General features: G+C 50.0%; 1 protein-coding gene across 2 annotated transcripts in view; it reads right to left on the bottom strand.

Moving 5' to 3' along the window:
* The window catches only part of RPS6KA2 (ribosomal protein S6 kinase A2), a 341018-nt gene that overhangs the window by 262960 nt on the left and 58646 nt on the right, over positions 1–19412 (bottom strand). The window lies entirely within an intron of this gene.

Below are 19412 nucleotides of genomic sequence, written 5' to 3' on the forward strand. Positions count from 1 at the left end.
TTACACCCAACGAGGGTGTAACCGCTTGGCTCGCCAGCAGCAGCGAGCAGCTCTCATCAGGAGGTTCCAGCAACTGGTTCTTTTATATGCCAATTAAAACAGTCAGCCATTGTTCAGTAAGAGCATTAGGAGACCTAATGAGTTTACACAAGGTACGTGGGGCCTGACAGCAGCAAGAATTAATGATGCAGGTTTACTGTCCCCGCGATGCTGCACCTGTCGGCCGGAACGCCGGGCTGGGACGTGCCTGGCACAGCGGATGCTGAGCCAGCAATGAACGGAGCCACGTTTCATTTATAAAGCAACTTCTCCTTCCGGGACAGTTAAATATTTTATGAATTGGTCTCATGAAATATTAAGCAAACTCACCTTTCCATGACAAACTTCTCATACACGGAATGATACAGTATCACAGATTTGGAAAGTCCATATCCCCTTGTTAACCCCATCAGTAAGACATCATTCGGACAGAAAGGAGTCTCAGATTACAAACTATAAAGTCGCACCTACGCCCTTGAGCTCCTTCAGATCCAGTTTCCAAGTCGTGATTCCCAGGAAGACAATCTCAGGTCCAATTCCCAGCAAGCCTGAAAGGGCTTTGAGAAGTGACCCCACCTATTCACGCGAGTCACACTTCGGCTGCGTCAGCAAAGCCGGGAACAATGGCTCCCTCTTCTCCGGCAGGCCCACTTCCAGGCACGAGCCACGGGCTCACAAAGGAAATACATGGATGGCAGTGACTGGTAAAGCAAAATGACAACAGGAACCCCAAAAAATGTGAATGTCTACAGGAAAGAGATTTGATGAAGCCGTGCGGTGGATGAACTGAGTCTGCACCCGAGGGAGCGTTCCTGCCGCGTGCTCTGGCTCTGTCGGAGATGCAGAATGTGTGATTTATGGGTACGCATTGGATGCAGTTGAACAACGTACTGACGGGTTTGTTAAAAACATGTTACAAACGTTCCCAAAATGATAAAGTTCATGGTAAAACTCCCTACAACCTTCAGACTCATCAACACATGCAGAAACCGATTATCTGGTTGGTTGTCACCGAAGTAAGACGGCACACGTGCAGATAATATGGGAGTGACTCTACATGCGTGATTTCACCTCTGTTTTTCCGTTAGAAAATTCTGGAGGCTCACGGAGCATTTCTACTTCACGTCTTACAAGTTGGGCTGAAGGGATCTGTCTCAAAACATGTTCAGTCCACCGAGTCATCCTGTCCTGTTTCTTGAATCTCATTTGAAAGCCTCTGCTGAGATTTTCTCAGGAGTCACTTGTGGGAAGAGCACATCGTAACTGGGTGCTGCTCGCACACCGTTCTCAGGGGATTTCCAAGTGAGGATGTCATTTCTGACCCTCCCGCTCTTTCAATTGAACCAACAGGTTGGCTTCTGTTATGTTTTTCCTGTCCTTTTCTTTGAATTCCTTTCATTTCTCCAGTAATTTTTTTTCCAAACTCAAGAGAGAGGCACAAAATATCAAGGTTGTATGTGGTGGGGAGGTCAAGACCACTCAGAAAGTTTTCCTAACCACAAAAAAATCCACTCCTAAATCTGCAAAGTTCTAAAACCTCTTTTAGAAATCCACTGTTTATCCTGTCAACACTTGTTTCTCCAAGACTCCTGGGGCACAGGCCCACCCCACCCGAGTCCCTGCACAACTTCTGTGGGTCATCAGTGTGGCTGGAGGATGGAAAGGGCAGGTGGCCGCCTGGGGATGGGAATCCCAGAGGGAGCAGGAGAAGCCTTTCTCTTCCAGGTATAAAGTTCGCAAACCACAGCGTAGCTGACAGCGTCCTCATGGCAAGAGGAAATGAAAGGTATCTCTTGGCAGATTTGACAGAATTGGAAAATCCCTGAAGACCTGTCCTCCCAGAACCATGACTGACTGGAGAGAGAAGACAGGAGTGGGGGGCAGGGGAGTGGCAAAGCTTGCACACCTGCATGTGTTCACAGAGGAACCTAAAGCTGTGACATGCTCTGCCCCCTCTATCAAGGAAGGTTCTAGGTGTTGAATTTATCTGAAATCCTGACTAAGATATAAAATTTTCAGGTCATTTCTTCTCACTGCTGAATAGCGATCATGCTGGGCTTAATCTACAAAGAAAGGGGTTGCACTTGTCCAATTATGTAGAAACAAACAGATCTTCAAAGCTGTCAAGTTCTCATTACCTAATAAATCATGCTCAGCCATGACCCTTCGCCCCTGCCTGCCTCAGCCTGGTGTAATAATTGGTTATGTACCCACAGTTTGCTCTTTACTCCAAAAAGTGCTTAATTAACCCCCTTAGATTCCTAAGTGTGTGTATCCAGATGCCTTGTGAAATGACTCAGACCTCAGAACTTAATCAGCACCCAGCAGACACGGAGGACTCTATAAGTGAGAGAGGCTGCACACACCCCAGGTGTTAAAGAGAATTCTAGACTACTTCTTCGCAAATTCTTCTCGCGTAGGAAACGTTTATTCCTTTAGAGCTACTAAGACAGAGACTAAGTGAGGGGCTCATCCCAGCCATGCTCACCAACGCCAGGCTAGTCCCCCAGGTGAGTTGGGTCCCTGGTCTGCGTCCTCATGTAAAGGACCCACTCACAGTCGTGGACTTGAAAGACGCTGTATCTGGGCATGGAAAGCCCTCTGGGAACTCTCAGGCACAGAGGCTGTGATCCCATGACTTTAAGTGTTACCAGAAGCTCAGCATTAGTCCCTTTATATAATGACCTCGACATTGAGAAAATCTGTCATTACCTTCTGAGGAAGGAAAAGCAAAGTACCAAAAAGGAATGTGCTTTCTTAGCAAGGACTATGAGGAGGGTCACATTTCTAAAATTAGGGTCACGGTTTTACTCACTGTTCCTTGCTCAGCTCTTCCTGGGTACCCACCCCACCCCAACATCTACACACACAACTCCATATGGTGGGAAGCCTTTGAGGTGTCCCAAAATGAACACACCTCCTGGTGTCTGTCCCCTTGGTCCATCCCCCTCCTTGAGTGTGAGCTGAACCTACTATCTTGCTTCAAACCCACAGAAAATGGTAACGACAATGCATTGTCACTTCTGCAATTAGGTGACAAGAGATTGTGACTTCTGACTTGCTAGCAAGCTCTGGCTTCCTCCGCACGCACACCCTCACGAAGCAAGCTGCTGTCTGTGTTGCAGATGCTTGTATGTCAAGAAACTGCCACAGCCTCCAGCTAACAGCCAGCGAAGAACTGAGGCCTGTGGTCTAACACCCCAGCCAAGGGAGGTGGAAGGACATCCTTCCCCAGCTGAGTCTTCAGATGAGTCCAGTCCTGGCCAACACCTACGCTGGCGACCCTGAAGCTTGGGACCCACATTCCTGGCCCACAGAAACTTGAAACATAGCCATGTGTCGTTTTAAGCCACTGAGTTTTAGAAAACTTTGTCACACAGTAATAGATGACAAATATGCCCATCGTTTATCGTATTGTCCAAATACTGTGTCTCCTGGAAATGTGTTGGTCTACCCACACCCCTTCTAGAAGTAATGCTTCTTCCTCCATACATCCACACAAGTGTATCTGTCTTCTCCTCCTGCCACCCTGTACTTATCCTTTCTGCTCTATTGCTAAGTTTTGGAGCCAGTGGTCCTGGCTAGATGATGAGTTACCTGAGGGCACCATTCCCACCCTTCTAGCCCCAGTGTGGCTATGCACACAATAAGAGTTCAAATGCTAGCTGATTTAACTTAGAGATTAAAAAAAATACATATGCCTCTACTCTTGGAAAATTTAGGGCGGGAGACACATGGCAATTAGAGTAACCAGAAATATAGTATATTCCCAGTTTAGATGGACCCCAAATTAACCCAAATCCCCTTTAATATACACTGTTTGTTAATTTTTTCATAAAGAGAAATAACTATTTTTCTGATCACGAAGAAAACCGCTATTTCTCATTGCTAAAGAATTAGAAAATAAAGAAAATTATATGAAGTAAAATAAACATTGTAAAGTCATCACTCACAGAAAACTCACTTTGACATTGTCTTTTATATCCTAGAATTTTAGGCATACACACATATTCACTTTTAATTAAAATACAGTTTTTTCTATATCACTGTCTCATACTCTACTGTTGGCATATTATACATGCGGACTTTTGCCCTATCAATTAACATTTGAATATCTATTTTATTGTTGAATAGTCCAATCCTGCATTAATGTACATTTAGGTTATTTCCAGTTCATTTTTAGTAGGAGTAGCAATAGTAGTCATATTATAAATAAAATGACAGAAAGGGAAGTTATAGCTGAACAATCCTAAAAGCCACTGTTTGGGGAGGAAGTCCACCCACCTTTTAGAAACCCTTCCAGCAAATTCCCTAGCTCAGTCCCTCAGGCAGATATCTTGCACTACTTATTGCTAGAAGATAGCAGAGCACCACAGGTGGGAACCCCAGCTTTGGAGGAAGACAGAGGAGGGACAGGTGCGGGAGAACGGAAGGGCCAGATGCCAAGGTCATTCACGAGCAGAGCCAGGGACTGTGCAGCATGAACACCAGGGCAGCCCTTAGACACACAGGGACCTACCATGCAGGCCATGGTTAGATACCAGCATCTATACCAGCTAACACGTAGTCTTTCATCGTGCCTTTGAGGTGGGGGCTGCCTTACAACATGGCACATTCAATTGTCTTTCAAGTTTGACTAATTCCATTGTCCCTAGGGCCCTAGAAGTCGTTACCAGTACTGGTCCCATTTTACAGATGAAGAGAATATGGCTTTCTTGGGTTAAAAAAATCTGCATAACTGGGTACAATGAGATCTGCCAGGGAGATAGCAAACTTTTGCACAGAACGTGGGAGGCCCCAATCCATGGAGTTTCAAAAGGAAAATTTGCTTTCAGAAGAGAAATGTTTGGGGGCGCCTGGGTGGCACAGCGGTTAAGCATCTGCCTTCAGCTCAGCGTGATCCCGGCGTTATGGGATTGAGCCCCACATCGGGCTCCTCCGCTAGAAGCCTGCTTCTTCCTCTCCCACTCCCCCTGCTTGTGTTCCCTCTCTCGCTGGCTGTCTCTATCTCTGTCGAATAAATAAATAAAATCTTTAAAAAAAAAAAAAACAAGAAGAGAAATGTTTGATTCCAGCAATGGGACACACCATCGAGAAAATACCCAAAGGCACTAGAAGTTACCATCCCTTTCCTGCCGGGGGTTCTCAGGAGACATTTTCAAGCATCACACAACAACAGGTGTATAGTTGGAGCCCGGACACATCAATTTGTGTATCTGCAAGACGAATGTTTGCAAAAACACACATAGGTCTGGAAATGTGAACAGTCTTATACACATATCAGCAATATTGCTTCAATGCAGACTGTTGAAAAAAGTCAGGAGTTATTTTTAAGCGGAGAGAGGGGAAAAAACACCCTAACATCAGAAATAAAATTTACAAGAGTTAGCAGATATTTATAAAACTCATGACAAGCTTAGCATCTGCAGTGAGTCATTCACATTTAACTTGTCTAAACTCATGTCTTCAACGATTTTAACATTTCCTCTTTTCCTTGATATTTTGCATGGTGCTATTCCATTTTTAAACAGTTCTAAATCTGCAAGTCACTTAAAGCTATAATGCAAAAAGTTGAAGCAGATAAACTTACAAGTATGAACTACGAGAAATCCGCTAGGTTTAAGGATCTCCAGATGAACTGCTTGAAGAACCCCACACGTGTGTGAAAACAGCCTGGGTCCTGCCCTTTGGACCGGACTGGAAGTCCATCAGTTTCGTTTGCTACGGCTTTGCTTGTGCCTGAGTCAGGTCACTGAAAGAGTGCGGCGCGGACACCACAAATTCCATAAAAGACAGAGGAAGAGCTTGTCGTTATGGAAGCAGGAGCCTCAGGTCAAGGGGCCCCACCGTTACGGGGACAATCACACATTCACATAGCCCTCTCCGGCCAGTGCAACCTGATGGCCAGAACGCACCTCCACTGGGCCAGCCCCTGCCTCCCTGGGTGGATGTGAATCCCAGAAGAGCGAAGTGTGAATGGACCTGCCCCCTTGCAGCTTCCACCCGCTGGCCCCACGATACCTAGAACCCTTCTCCACAAAATGGCCATGTTTGGAAACATACCCTGTTTTTACTGTGTTCTTCTCCTCATGCCAATGACACCAGCTCCTTCATTGTTTCCTATACACCACGCTTTAAAATCATTAATTCCCTAAATGTCTATGCAACATCTGCCAAAGCCAGGCTCTGTGCCCAGTGCCAGGACCCATGTCCAGGGACCTTCCATGCCAGCAGGGGTGGGAAAGATGTCCTAAAACATCTTCTAGGAACACAGTCCTTGTAGAGCGCAAGGCATTCCCTGACCTCCCTCTGGTCCAGATCCAACGCCTCTCCTGTTACTCCCTAAGGAACAATCTACTCGAAACCCAGCATTGTTGAAAACTGTGATCTGGAATGAACGAGGTGTCTTAACGCCTATTTCAAAAATAATTTTCAGCCAAATAATCAGAGTACTTTACTCGAGGTTAAAGGGCTCATAGCACCTAAGATGTACATTTAAAACCAATAAAACATATACAAAGAAGTATCAGAGAAGGGAGAGGCTGGTCAAGGACAGCTCAGCTGATCCAGAGAATAGCTGTCTTTCTAGAAGGCAATTAATTTGGTTTTTATATCACTATATACAAAACCAAATTTAGCACTAGAAAGAAAGAATAATTCAGTATTAGAAGGAAAAGAGACGGCCTTTATGATTTTAGGGTAGGAAGAACTTCTTAAGCAACAAACAAAAAGATGAAGACAAATACTGATTGGCTTGCAAAGCTCAAACATTTCTTATTACAAAAGGCCCCACGCAGAGACAAGAACCACAAGCGGTTTGAAGCTACTTGCAGCTTTTGTGACAAGGGACTAACGTCTAGAATTTATAAAGAACATCAGGAATCGTTAAGGAGAACAGATAACCCAATAGAAAAATAAACAAAGGGTGTAAATAATTCACAAAGAAACGAAAATGGCCAATAAGATATCTCAATAAATGCCCAACCTCACCAGTAACAGAGAAACACGGATTAAAATATCTCACGTTAGGCTGGCAAAATATTTTAAAAGTCTGAAAATATCAAGCATCCTCCCACTTAGCAGAAATCTGAATAGTAATTGGCAGTAATCTAATAAAATTTAAAATGCGCTTTCTGACACAATTCCACGTCTACACAGAAAACGGCAGGAGGCCACGGCAGCCTCATTTAGCCGCCAAAATTCGGACAGAATGTGGATGTCCAGCAGGAAGGGCGAGTAAGGAAAGGAACACCAGTAGCACTGAAGGGAAAAGCGTGGATCGCAGAAAAATACGTACAGGGTGATTCCACTGTAAAAGCACATAAAACGATTCTACGCACTGTTCATACGTACGTTCCTCATACCCGTGCTACAGAACGAAAGATGTGCACTGCACCCCGAATTCAAGCTGGTGGCAGGCTTAATGGCACAGGGGTGGTGGGTGGGACTGAGGTTTGCAAAAGGGACCTCAGCTTGCCTTCAACATGATCCAGATCAAATGTACTCATGTTGTCCCAGTGCAGCGTGCCCGCGAGCGTGGTGTCTAAATGTTGGATGGTGAATACCAAATCATGTTCTGTACTTTGCTAAATTTAATTTTTTTCCAGCTGGAAAAAGAAAAGCACAAAAATAAATATAAGCTGGCACTTGAGTGGCTAACTCAGCCCCTAATGAGTGCCACCTAATTGGATGAGGGTAATTAGAATCCTCATCTCGTTAATAACATGCTGATGGCTCGTGAACCGCTTCTGCACCCTAAGTGTGCAGGCGAGGGTCAGCCAAGTGTCAACCGCCCTGCCCCCCGTCCTGCATCCATGTGCTCACAGGGGAGGGCCCTTACCAGCAGCACCTGACCACGAAGCGTTCCCTCCGTCACTCACCCCTTCACCCCCTTCCCCACACTCTGCTCCCTTCTCATGCTTTCTTTTCCTCTGAGGCACGGAGCGAGGTCCTGCACCAAACTTGTCCCCATCACTCATAAGGCTTATTTAACTGTGTAAGCAGGTGTGAGTTCCATGTGGACAGGCTTGATCATGACCGTGTTGATGTTGCACAAGCCCTGGGGGGGGGGTGACAAGACAAGGGCAAATCTTGTTCCAGGTTGTGCCTGCACCAGCCCCGAGGGGCTGGACACACACGCTGGCCCCAGCACAAGCAGACAGCTCCAGAAGGAAGCAGGAGTCCCTCCGGCTGAAGGCATGGGGGTAAGGCCACAGCATCAGCCCAGCGGACAGCCAGAACTCTTCCCAAGACAGTTATCATGGAGCTAAAGAACCAGTATTTAAAAAGCTAATGTATTTCCCCCAAAACTATTCTAAGAATGGGGCAAGAAAGACCTGTTTCCCCTGCCACCCGAACGCCTTCCTGTGCTTTATTCCTGCGTTATTTTTCTAGCGATGCACGCGAGCCCCGGGCGCCAGGCAATCTAGATTGCCCCCAACCAGCTGGCAACCAGAGGCTCCAGAGCTGGGTCTGAGCTGCCAGCCCCAGGAGAGGAGACACCAGGGAGGCCTCCCCGTGGGCTCGCCTTGTGAGGACCGAGCTGCCACCACAGGGAGGCAGCCCATGAAAGCCAAATCTGCAGGGTCGTGGGTGCCCCAGGGAGGGGCGCGGGCAAGGACTCTCCGGGCCGAGCGGGGAGGACTTGCTGTGGGACAGCTCCCTGGAGAAACAACAGACCCAGAGGCTCAGCCCGGCAGAGTGAACAAGCCTGAAGCCAAGTGTATTCCCAATCCCGTGGCTTAGCCACGTCACGCTTCTCATGAGCGCGTGATATAAAATAACGGTGGGGCAAGCGTGCAACACCACACACGGCTGAACGTCTAGCAGAGGCCGTGGCCTTAGCTGCTATGACAACCGCTCTGACTCTACCGAGAGCTCGTTAGGCCCGTCCTGCGCCCCAGGGGAGCTATCCTGCTCCCACAGAACCCTACTAGGTTGAGACATGCACGGGATTTTACGTGTGTGTCCGCCGGGCTCAGCTGCTTGCCATCCTCGCACACGGATGCGGCGAGGGGCTTCTCGCCCTTCTCCCCCTCGCCTTTTCCACTCATGGGCCCACATGACAAACCGGCCCACATCAGGCCGGTCCTGGGCTCCCAGGCATGCAGAGCCCCACCTCCCTTCAAGGAAGAAATAGAGGGAGATTCAGAGAGACACAGAATTGTGAATATTGTCCTTCTCACACCAGCTTCTCACGCTGCCAGAAGGCCTGTCCTCCCCATCAAACCTGAGTGTCGGCTCTGGGGCCCAAACACATGACAGCGATCGCGAGTCTTCCTGTCTGCTCACCCCCAGAACACCTGAGTTTCTAGTCGGCGCTTCCATACCCCACGTCGGGGATGAAGGACGTGGTGCGGCCCCTCCTCGCACGCGGCCCCTGGCCCTCATGCAGTGCTGTCCACTAACCTGCATTCTCCGTCCCAAGTCCCTGAGGACACCTAGCCCCGGTGGTGCAGTGACCTCTGGAGGCCTGCAGCAGGGTTCCTCGCCCTCGGCCGGGGAGGCGAAGGCCTCAGGGCACCCCCTGGCCGCACACCACTGGTGGGTCGTGGGCCACGGCGGCCACTGATGTGGGTACACAGCAGCCTGACACCTGCAGCCCGCGTTGTCACCAGCCCGGCTGGGGAGCATGCAGCCTGCAGGAGGGCCCCTGGGGCATTTCCCTCGTTTCCCAGCACGGCCTCTATGGCGACAGGCAGGAGAGTAACAGTATAAACAATGCTGGGCCCTCCGCCACGGCAGCTGCGGGAAGAGGGCAGAGAGGTGCACACCAGGAGGGACAGGGGGGCCCACGGCGGAGGAGCAGAGCCCAGAGAGGCTCAGACATGACTGCATGCCTTCACGGGCGAGGCCGGAAACCCTGGGGGTATGTGGGCAGTGGCGGACAGCTCTTGCTGTATTCTGCGTGTCCCCTCTGGCCAGGCTCTGTCCCCCGTTTCAGAAGAACGAGGAAGCTGTCACCAGATTCAGTCAGTGACAAGTGTGGCAGCTCCAGCCGGAGACCATGGAGGCCGCCCCGCCCAAAGCTGCAGCCAGGCATCCGTCCAGCCTCTCCCTGTAGGAGTCAGCCAGGCTGCCTAACAAATACCACAGGCTGGGTGGCTCTCCACAGACGCTGTCTCCCCCATTTCAGAGGCCGCGTCCGAGATCCAGCATCGGCGGGGCTGGTCCTCCCTCCTGGGCCCCACCTGCTCACCCCTCTGTGCACGTCTATGCCCTAATCTCCTCTTCCTGTAAGGACACCAGTCATATGGGGTCAGGGCCTACCCGAAGGACATCATTGTCATGTAATCCCCTTTGTAAAGGCCCTGATTCCAAACACAGTCACCCTCTGAGGTCCTGGGGGGTGGGACTCCCAACATGTGAATTTGGGGGAACACAGGACTGGATTCAAACACGCACACACACACACAAGCACCTGTGACCTCCCCACCCACGCTCCATCCCTGAGCCCCGCACCAGGCCTTCCTCCTCTTTCCCAGACACCCAGCTCCTTCCTTTTTGCTTCCTTTTCCCTCCCGGCACTGCGTCCTCCTGACCAGGCTGCCCCCTTCTTTGCCCCTTCATCGTCCCCACGAGCACAAAGTCCTCTCCCCAGATGATGCAGACTGTCCGTACATGAGGGCAGCCACCTGCTGTGTTCCTGGCACGTCCCTCGGGGATAGAGGACAGTATCGCTCCCTGGGGCCGTGCCATGAAAGCCTCACCTCTGGCCTTCAGGAAGGAGGGCCATGTGGCTCGTCCCCAGCAGATCTGTGACTCAAGGAGCGCACTGGACCCCAGCAACAGAAGCTGGAAATCCCATACACCCAAGGCCTCCCCTTGGAAGGGGGGTCTTCCCCTAGCGCTGAGATCTCCCCCCTGCTGCGTAGATTATGATCACACACAGAGAGAAAGGCTCAGCTTCTGGGGGACAGGTTCTATTTGCCTTTAAAGAGGCAGGGCCTCAGCCCATGCACTCAAGTGGGACGTGTCCTTCTGGGAGGGCTGCCCTGCCTCGTACCCCACAGCTCAGCAAATCACAGAGCACAGCACCTTGAATGGCCCCTGCAGCTACAGGGGACGGCAGTCCTTTCAGGTCCCTGGGGACACAACCGAGAAATAAGAAATTACAGCATCATTTCTGCAAATCAGCCAGTGTGGCCAACCCCATGCCGCTTCCTGAAAACCTCACCGATGGGACTTCGAAGCTGCCTGTTTTTCAGGAGGAGTGGGAAAACCAGCCTGCCGGCCTGGTGATTCTGGAGGGTCTCGCAGGCTAAGTCAGGTGGTGAATTCCAGGGGCGGGAACCACACAAGTCACAGGGAGGATTTCTGCGGGTGTGCTGGGGGTCACCTGTGCCGCTGTGGGAAACCGCCGAGCACCTGCTGGTAACCCTCAAAGGGGAGGCCTGAAGAAGGCTCCATGTCTGCACGGAGATCCATCCCCCCCATCTTGCCCTTGGGGACAGGGAACAGATGACAGGAGGGGTGTGGAGCAAGGCCCCTCTCTCCTGCTGGACTGGGCATGTGGTGACGTGAAGCAGCCGCCACGTAGGGCCGGGACAGACCCCGCCCTGGTAAGGAGCCTGGACGGAAGGCGGTGTGTCTGAGCCCAGAGCCACGGTGCTCTTGCATCTCCCGTTTGTGAGCTCCACAAATTTCCATTCTTTTTTGCTCAAGCCAGTTGGATGGGACTTTGTAACACCAGTGGATTCTAACACTTAGACAATTTGGGATTTTATGCAAAGTCAAACAGATGCACAGATTCCTGGGAATCTATAGAACAAACAGAATATTCTTCACGACTGTTCACAGCTCACAGGCTGTGGAGCAAAGAAAATCCTGAAAAGCAGAAGCCAGTCTTCCCATGAGAAAAAGACCTTGAACAACAGAGAGAGGTAACAGCAGGCCTGGTCTGTGAGGGTTACAATGTACTACTTTCCTCCTGTCTAGTCAAAAAGGCAATTAATCTGTACCCGGGGGTTAATATTTTAAAAATTTCGCTCTAAAAACTTATCAATGGCTGACGTGCAGTTACTAGAAATTATGTAAAGTCAGTGTTTATTCTTTTAAATAAAGACTTTGTTTCTAACAATTTTAATTATAGCCTTTATCCTGCAGAAGGGGCCAGCCTAGCAAACTGGGTGGTCGGGCGGCCGCCCAAGGCCAGCAGCCGAGCCTGGCGGGACGTTCACGCGGGACAGACACTCTGAGGGGCATCTGCGCGGCCACGTGGTCGTGAGGAAAGCTGGAGCCACACCTGTTACAAAGCCCCAGATTCAAGAACCGGAAGATAACTCAGAATAAACGGAAAGAAATCTTCAGAGAGCGAGCTTATTTTATGCATTAGTAAAATTGTAAAGAGCTGTTGACTTCAAAAGAGGACATTGGCTAACAAAATGAATGTGTTGTTAAATAACTGACTTAACTCAAAGATGATCGACCCATATGCATGAGAAGGTTATCACACAGTGATTCCATTTAAGGAAGGTTCTAGGCCTTGGTGATCCCTTCCTTGGGCCCTCCCACTCTGTCGGAGGGAAAGACAGCGCACAGAGCAGTTAGAGCTCAGAGGAGGACGCGGGTTTGAATCCTGCGATGCCACCTCCCATCCCTGCTCCTCCACCGTGCCCGTCCCACAGTTTTGTGCTGGTGGTGGCTCATTTCCTGGTGAGACCTGGACCAGAGGGATGGACGCTCTTGGGGATGCTTCCCTATGTGGTCACTGCAGCCCAGGCCGGGCCTTGCGGTGAGCCTTACGCTTTCCACTGGGAGCTCACCACTTCCAGCCCGGACGGCGCTGTGACACGGCGGGGCCAGCCTGCTCGCTGTGAACAGCTCGCACTGGGGGGCCTCCCACAGGAGGCAGAACAAGGTGCCATTTCCCTGGACGTGGCGTTGAATGCCATGCTATTCCTGCGTGGAGCCCACGGTTCACCAAGGGCAGAGCGCCGGCTGTCCTGCGGGGTGTAAGAGGGTAGGCCCCGCCACCTTGTCCACAGCCGGCGCCACGCTCCGGAACTAGCACTCACGGAACGGACGAACCATCACCCTCGGGTAGAACAAAGAGACACCATCGCCGGCTACCCAGCGGTACGCACCTGACTTCCTTTGACCACCTCAAAATAAGCCTCTCGCACATAAAACCTTAGTCACGACTTCAGGAAAACAGTCTCTGTAAAGACCCAACAATACACTTAAAGTCTCCATTCTATTTTCCAACATAAGCAGTCTTACTATTAACTGGAGGCCGCCTCGGTATTTTCTCTCCACTCACACCCTTCGTGACAGAAAGCGGATCCTGGGTCTCTCCACTCCGTTCTCAAGAAGCAGCGTCCCTACTCACGTGCCCCATCATCGTAAGACGTACACGTGCGCTGCGGGGTAACTATTCCAGACAAGCAGAGAAATGGAGTCCAGTCTGTGGCTTCACGGGTCTGAGGAGATCACAGGGTCTGGGGAGCCGCAAGTGTGGAGTCATACAGAGACGTCAGGCCGGGGCGTTCCAAGAACGACTTTCCCATTCTTTCCTGACATTCCAGCTGCTTGTATTTTTACCTGACTTCTCAATTTCTTCGAAGCTCACTGTTATCCATTTCCTTTGAACAGAATTTTTTGTTGATAAATTGGAAAGAGAATCAATAGATGGGCAAATGGTTTCTGAATTAAACTTCCTATAACGCTCTCTCCTTCTTTTCTTTTCCTGCAACCGGTTTCTAATGACCAGAATATGTTTTGTATTAGCAGTCTTTAAATAATCCTCAATATAAACTGCCTTTAAACACTCCTCTCTTACCGGTCTTTTAAGTGTCCCTCAAGTGTGGTAGAAATTCTTCTCAAGCTTATGCTTTTAAAACAATATAATTATATTTCTCCCCCCTCATTCCTAGCAAGTCAAAACTTTATTGCTTACATATATATGTATATATATATATATATATTTTTTACGAACTAGCTGTAGACAATGTTGTTGGATGATTTTTTTCTTGTCCTACGGACACAAAATGTCCTTTACGTGCACAACAATCACCGTCTCTGTTTTGACCTTAAACATTCTTCCACAACTAACTTTCTAATGTTACACACATTGTAAAAACAAAAAACACATCAGTTCTGATGAACTTAATAAAAAGTCACATTGCAGTTTAGAAGTGCATCCAGAGGGAAACAGATCAGCCATTGTAGTGAGAGCTTGTCACCGCGAGAACCACGTTTCACCTGCTATACATGAAGGCTGTTAATGTGACACGTCATCATGATGAAGTTATTATCATTATTACACGCAACATGCTTGATAAACAGTCGTCAGCGCCTATGAAAGTGGGAAAACACACGGAACTGAGTTGCCCGTGGGCTCTCTGGGGTCAACAACGGAAAGCCTTGGGATTTCCTACCAGAACACACGCACTTATCAGACCCCTACTCGTGCAACACCGCGGGCAGTGACTCAAGCTCTGGGCAATGCCTTTGCTCGTGCTGTGAACTTCCTCCACAATGCTCTCTCATGCTGGTTCCCCACCGACCAGGCCCCCCGCCATACAGAGTCTCAGCCCCTTCGCAGGACTCAGGGTGCCCGCCACCCGGGGTCGGCTTCATTACAATCCCCTGCATCAGTGCTGTCACCTGCCGCACTTTCTCAACTACGGGACGTGGTCTCACCTGTCTTATTTCACACAACATGTATGTTGAATGTTTCAGAAACAACAGACAGTGTGTTTTACAATACAGGTTGGATTACTCTTCAGGGATGGCAAGGCCAGCGGGCAGGAGACAGCTGTCACCGGGAAGACAGTCTGTGACTCACATCCCCAAAAGGTGGGGGCACAGCACGACATGCAGGGCCACACGGGGAAGCCCGGGCAGTCAGGCGATAGAGGGAACGGGGGACCTTTACTGAGGTTTCCATGGGAAGGAACAAGTGAGGTAGGGTCAGCAGGCTTAGGACTGCCTAGCTTGAAAAATTTCAGTGGGCTCTCAGGTGTTGGGCTGCCCACAGTTATCTGGAACCTGACCTGGGGTGATGAGGGTGGGGGGCTAGCTGTCTGGTCCCTGCTGTGGGTGATGAGGGCAGGGGGCTAGCTGTCTGGTCCCTGCTGGGGGTGATGAGGGCGGGGGGCTAGCTGTCTTGTACCTGCCCTGGGGCGATGCAGGTGAGGGGCTAGTGGCCCAGAGAGGGAGAGCCCCACTGAGGGGGTTGACTTGCATGTGTAAAGTACACTCCCCATGAGTTGTTTGCTGTCTCTAGGAACTGGCTCACCATGGGAGGGGCCTTCTCTCTGGGGTCAGCCTTCCCCAGATGTCAGAGTGTCAAATACAGAAGATAAAGAATGGTTAACATGGGCGGTTAGGGGTCACTAATACAGTGTTCTGGGGGCGGTGCTGACCCATGACAAATCTACCCATCATGGTATAAAGAGAAGGGCTCAGAAGAAGCTTGGAAGGGCCCCACCCTGCCACGGACTCTCTGTGTGATCTTGGGCATTTCGACGTCCTAGACCCTCAGTCTCCTTGTCTAGAAAACTGTAGTGGGCTGTGTGATTTCTAAGACCCATTCCAGTAACCACATTTTATGAGCCCCTTCTCATAACCTGCAGCACAGAAACTGTATTCCCTCACTTGTCAAGGAACCCTAACTCAGGTCCACTAGATCCTAATGAAATGGATAGACTCCCTCCCCAAAGTTAAAGCACCATCTGAGGGTCTGACATCCATGCCTGTGTCCACGTGGCTTCCGACCTCCCTGATGACGTCAGATCTCCAGACAGCTGTCTGCCTGGACAGCAGAGGGTCGACTTCTGATAGAAGTGCTTTTCTGCTTTGTATGTGGGTCTTACCCCTGAGCCTACAATTCAGGGCATCACAAAAAACATTATTACGAGATGCCGTGCACTCAGCAGGAGACATTGCTCACCGTGTATCCTGTGGTGCCTGCTCCAGGAAGGCCTGCGGGAGAGGCTTCCCTCTGGGTTCAGGGACAAAAAGACACGCGTTCACCTGAACTACTGGCTTGGGGTTTTTGTTTGTTTTCACTCAAACTGTATGCGTACCACGCCTCGGGGAGCCAGCCGTCTCGGAAGGACACCCACCGCACCGTCTGCGAGCTGCAGCCCCTCCTGACCCCCATTTGGGGCACTCGGATTCATTTTTTCTACCTTATGTCCTTCCCCTCCCCTGGCACTTACTTATTTTTTACTCTCAAATTGATTATAACTGTTTATTGACGTCTCTGGGAGGAGGGGTATCAACGAGGACTCGCTCCTAGAGACGTGGGCTCACACAGATGGTGCCAACAGCCACGTGAGGAAGCAGTGCTGAGGGCAGTGGGCTGCCGGGGGGGGGCGCAAGTCCAGGGTGAACTTGGGTGCACAGATCCGTCTACCCTTCTACACGGAGGGCGTGCCCCTTGTCACCTTAATGCCTCAGTTTACTTAACCCCAGAAGTGACGGAAACAGCTTATATTCACCTTAAAAAATCACTAAAAATAGTATTTCAGGAGTGATTTTTAAAATGAAACATACGTTTACCTTTAAATTATATTTTCATGCATTAAGATCTACAAATAACATATTTATTAACCACAAATCTGCATATAACAAGCGTACATCAATTTAGAGAGATTTACTAAAGAGGAACAAGAGAAATCAGAACATTTCTTGTCTAGCATAAAAAAAAACAGATACGAATTTAGAAAATCACAGATTTTCTCAAAAAAGCATTGACTCACAAATCCCATACCTATGTCAGTATGTTGGTGATTTTTAAAACCCTGTATTTCATTACCCCCCCCCACAAAAGGTATACAACTCAAAGCAATTTCTCTAGCAAATCCGACAGACAGACTGTAGCTGCTACTCGGCTGGGCTTGGACTGTAACATGAGGCATCTCACGGGACTAGAACGTGTCTGAGTTACCAGACTTACAAACTGGTAAGTGCTGGGGGCAGGCGCGGTGGGGACGAGTGTTCCTTGGGTTTCAGTCCGGGAAGATGAGGGTGCTTAGCTGACGGGTGGTGGGGGTGGCCGCAGAGCTAAGTCAATGTACCCAATGCCCCTGAATGGGATGCTCAAAAATGGTTAAAACGGTAAATGAAAATGGTGAAAATGGCAAATTTTGTAAATGGCAAATTTTTATGTGATATGCATTTTACTACAATAGAAAAGCTTTTTACAAAGGAAAAAAATGTAATGGCAGACTGCTGAATGAATCTCTTCTAAAACATCAGCTTTCAGTAACAGTTTCAATAAACGTCAACTTTATCGTATTTCGTTTCCTTTGCTTCTAACGTTGCAGACCTGTGACTGGTGACCCCACCTCCCTGATTGTGCAAATGCACACGAGAGTGATACACGGCATGCCTCTGGGCTGGAAGGGCCCTCAGAACCAAGGCGAGTGCAAACGCGGACCTGCTCTCTGAACCCGCCCCTGACCTGTGACTCGGGGGGCAGACAGGGACAGGGACGGACAGCCTCAGGCTCCCCAGAGAACAGCTCTGACTTTAGCCCCACTGGGGGCGGAGATCAGGACAGCAGGAATTTCCCAGCAGCAAGCTGTCAGAACTCCCCCCAGGACTCCTCATGCAGCGCCCGGTCGCCCCCTTACCTTCCTGAGCAAGAGTTTGTGCAGTTTCTTGTGCGGCAACCTGGTCATCATTTACCCCCAGGAGCCCAGGGGCCGGTCCCACAGGGCGTCTGAGCCATCGTGTGCCGCTCCAGCCGCTGTCAGCTCCCCCGCCGCCCCTGCAGCTCTGCCCGCCTCCTCCTCCTCGCCCCTCCGCCAGCAGCTCGGACCCCCTGCGATGAGGGGGTGGAAGCTTACTTACTCGCGAGGCTCACTGGGGTGGGCTGTTCCCGTGGAGGAGAGCCTGAGCCTGGCCAACTCCCAAGTGAAAGGGGAAAGCGGGAGGGGACTCGCTGGAAGCCTGTCCATCTCTCCCGCTCTAAATGCGAGCTCACTGACTCCAAGTCCTAACAGCCTTTTGCACAACACCCACTGAATCCATCAAAGCAGCAGCTTCACGGGAACGAAGTCAAATGTTCCAAAGTGTCAGGCACACCGCAGGGGGCAGGCGGGGAGACCCCTCCCCACAGCACGCCCTCCAGCCCCCGAGCACTGCCACGCTACAGGAGACCCCAGCAGGAGAGGGGCACATAAAAACGGTGGCTTCTTTTTTTAGGTGGCACTGGGTCAACTAATGGGCACAGACTGTGCATTACTCACTGTCTTACCCTTTGACCAACACCACACCGCCACGCGCATGCACACGCACTTTCCGTCTTCAGCTAAGCGCTCTTACAGGCTAAGTGCAAGTGGGGCCTGTCTGGGCAACAGAGAAATCTGCTTTGCCTTCCTGATGAAAACGGAGCGCCCCTATTTCCTGCGGGACAAGCAGCCATTTGCAGCCGTCCCTTGCGCCGAGCCTTATCTCGCCGTGCCAGAAGCGTGCGAGGTTCCACACGAAACCTGTGAGCAAGGAGTGAGGTCAGGGTCACACCTACAACACTGGTGTTTTTAAAGCTTCCTGTGAGCGCATAAATCGTCTCCTTCTCTGAAGACCTAAAGACCAGCACAAAAACCACCAACCAACAATCGGCTTTCAGGTGACAGACAAGAGAAGTCACTCCTGCCGGTGCGGGTGTGGAAATAACTTGGTATAAAACTGTAGGGCATGGAAAGAAGGATTCCAAGACAAAGAAGAAATTTAAGATGAAAGGGACAGAAACTGCCCTGATTTAGGACAGGCTGGTCCATCCCCTCCTTACACCACACCGTGGTTCAAGGAGACGTCTTCCCAGTCAAATGAAACTAGTTGTACAGTTGTCTGCTCTCTCGCGGTTCCACACACATGCACATCTCAGACAGAGGTCACACAGGAGCTGCAGGAAGAGTAATGACCAGGTCAGCCCTTCGGAGCGCCATTCTAAGGCAGAATTTTTGTTCATCATACTTCCCGTTGGAAAGACTCTGTTAGGGACCTAGAATACAGGATTTTCAGAACATGTGCCATATACATTGGCTGCTTTCCACGCACCCTTCTCTCTTCTGCAGCTCCTGACGGTTAGGACATCCTGAGCAGAACGGCCGCATTCCTCATCTGATTTACCATGTGAATAAAGCACGGTTCGCTCATAGGCCAAATTATGGCAGCAAAGTGCCCCTATTAAAAAAAAAAAAAAAAAAACTCTGTTCTGTTTTGCTACTGAAAGCTGGCACAAAATACTAACATAGGGAAATTACTAGAAAAAAGTGTTCCCCCTATTCTCACCCAAATTTCTTATCTCTTCCTTTGTTTGGGCCCAGACAGTCCCTGCACAATTCAGTCTGGAATTCTCAAAGCATCGGAAGCTGAAAACACATCCTAGTTCCACGGTTTCCCCTAAAAGAGAAGTT

The sequence above is a fragment of the Ailuropoda melanoleuca genome, chromosome 10 (assembly GCF_002007445.2).
Source record: "Ailuropoda melanoleuca isolate Jingjing chromosome 10, ASM200744v2, whole genome shotgun sequence".
Lineage (NCBI taxonomy): Eukaryota > Metazoa > Chordata > Mammalia > Carnivora > Ursidae > Ailuropoda > Ailuropoda melanoleuca.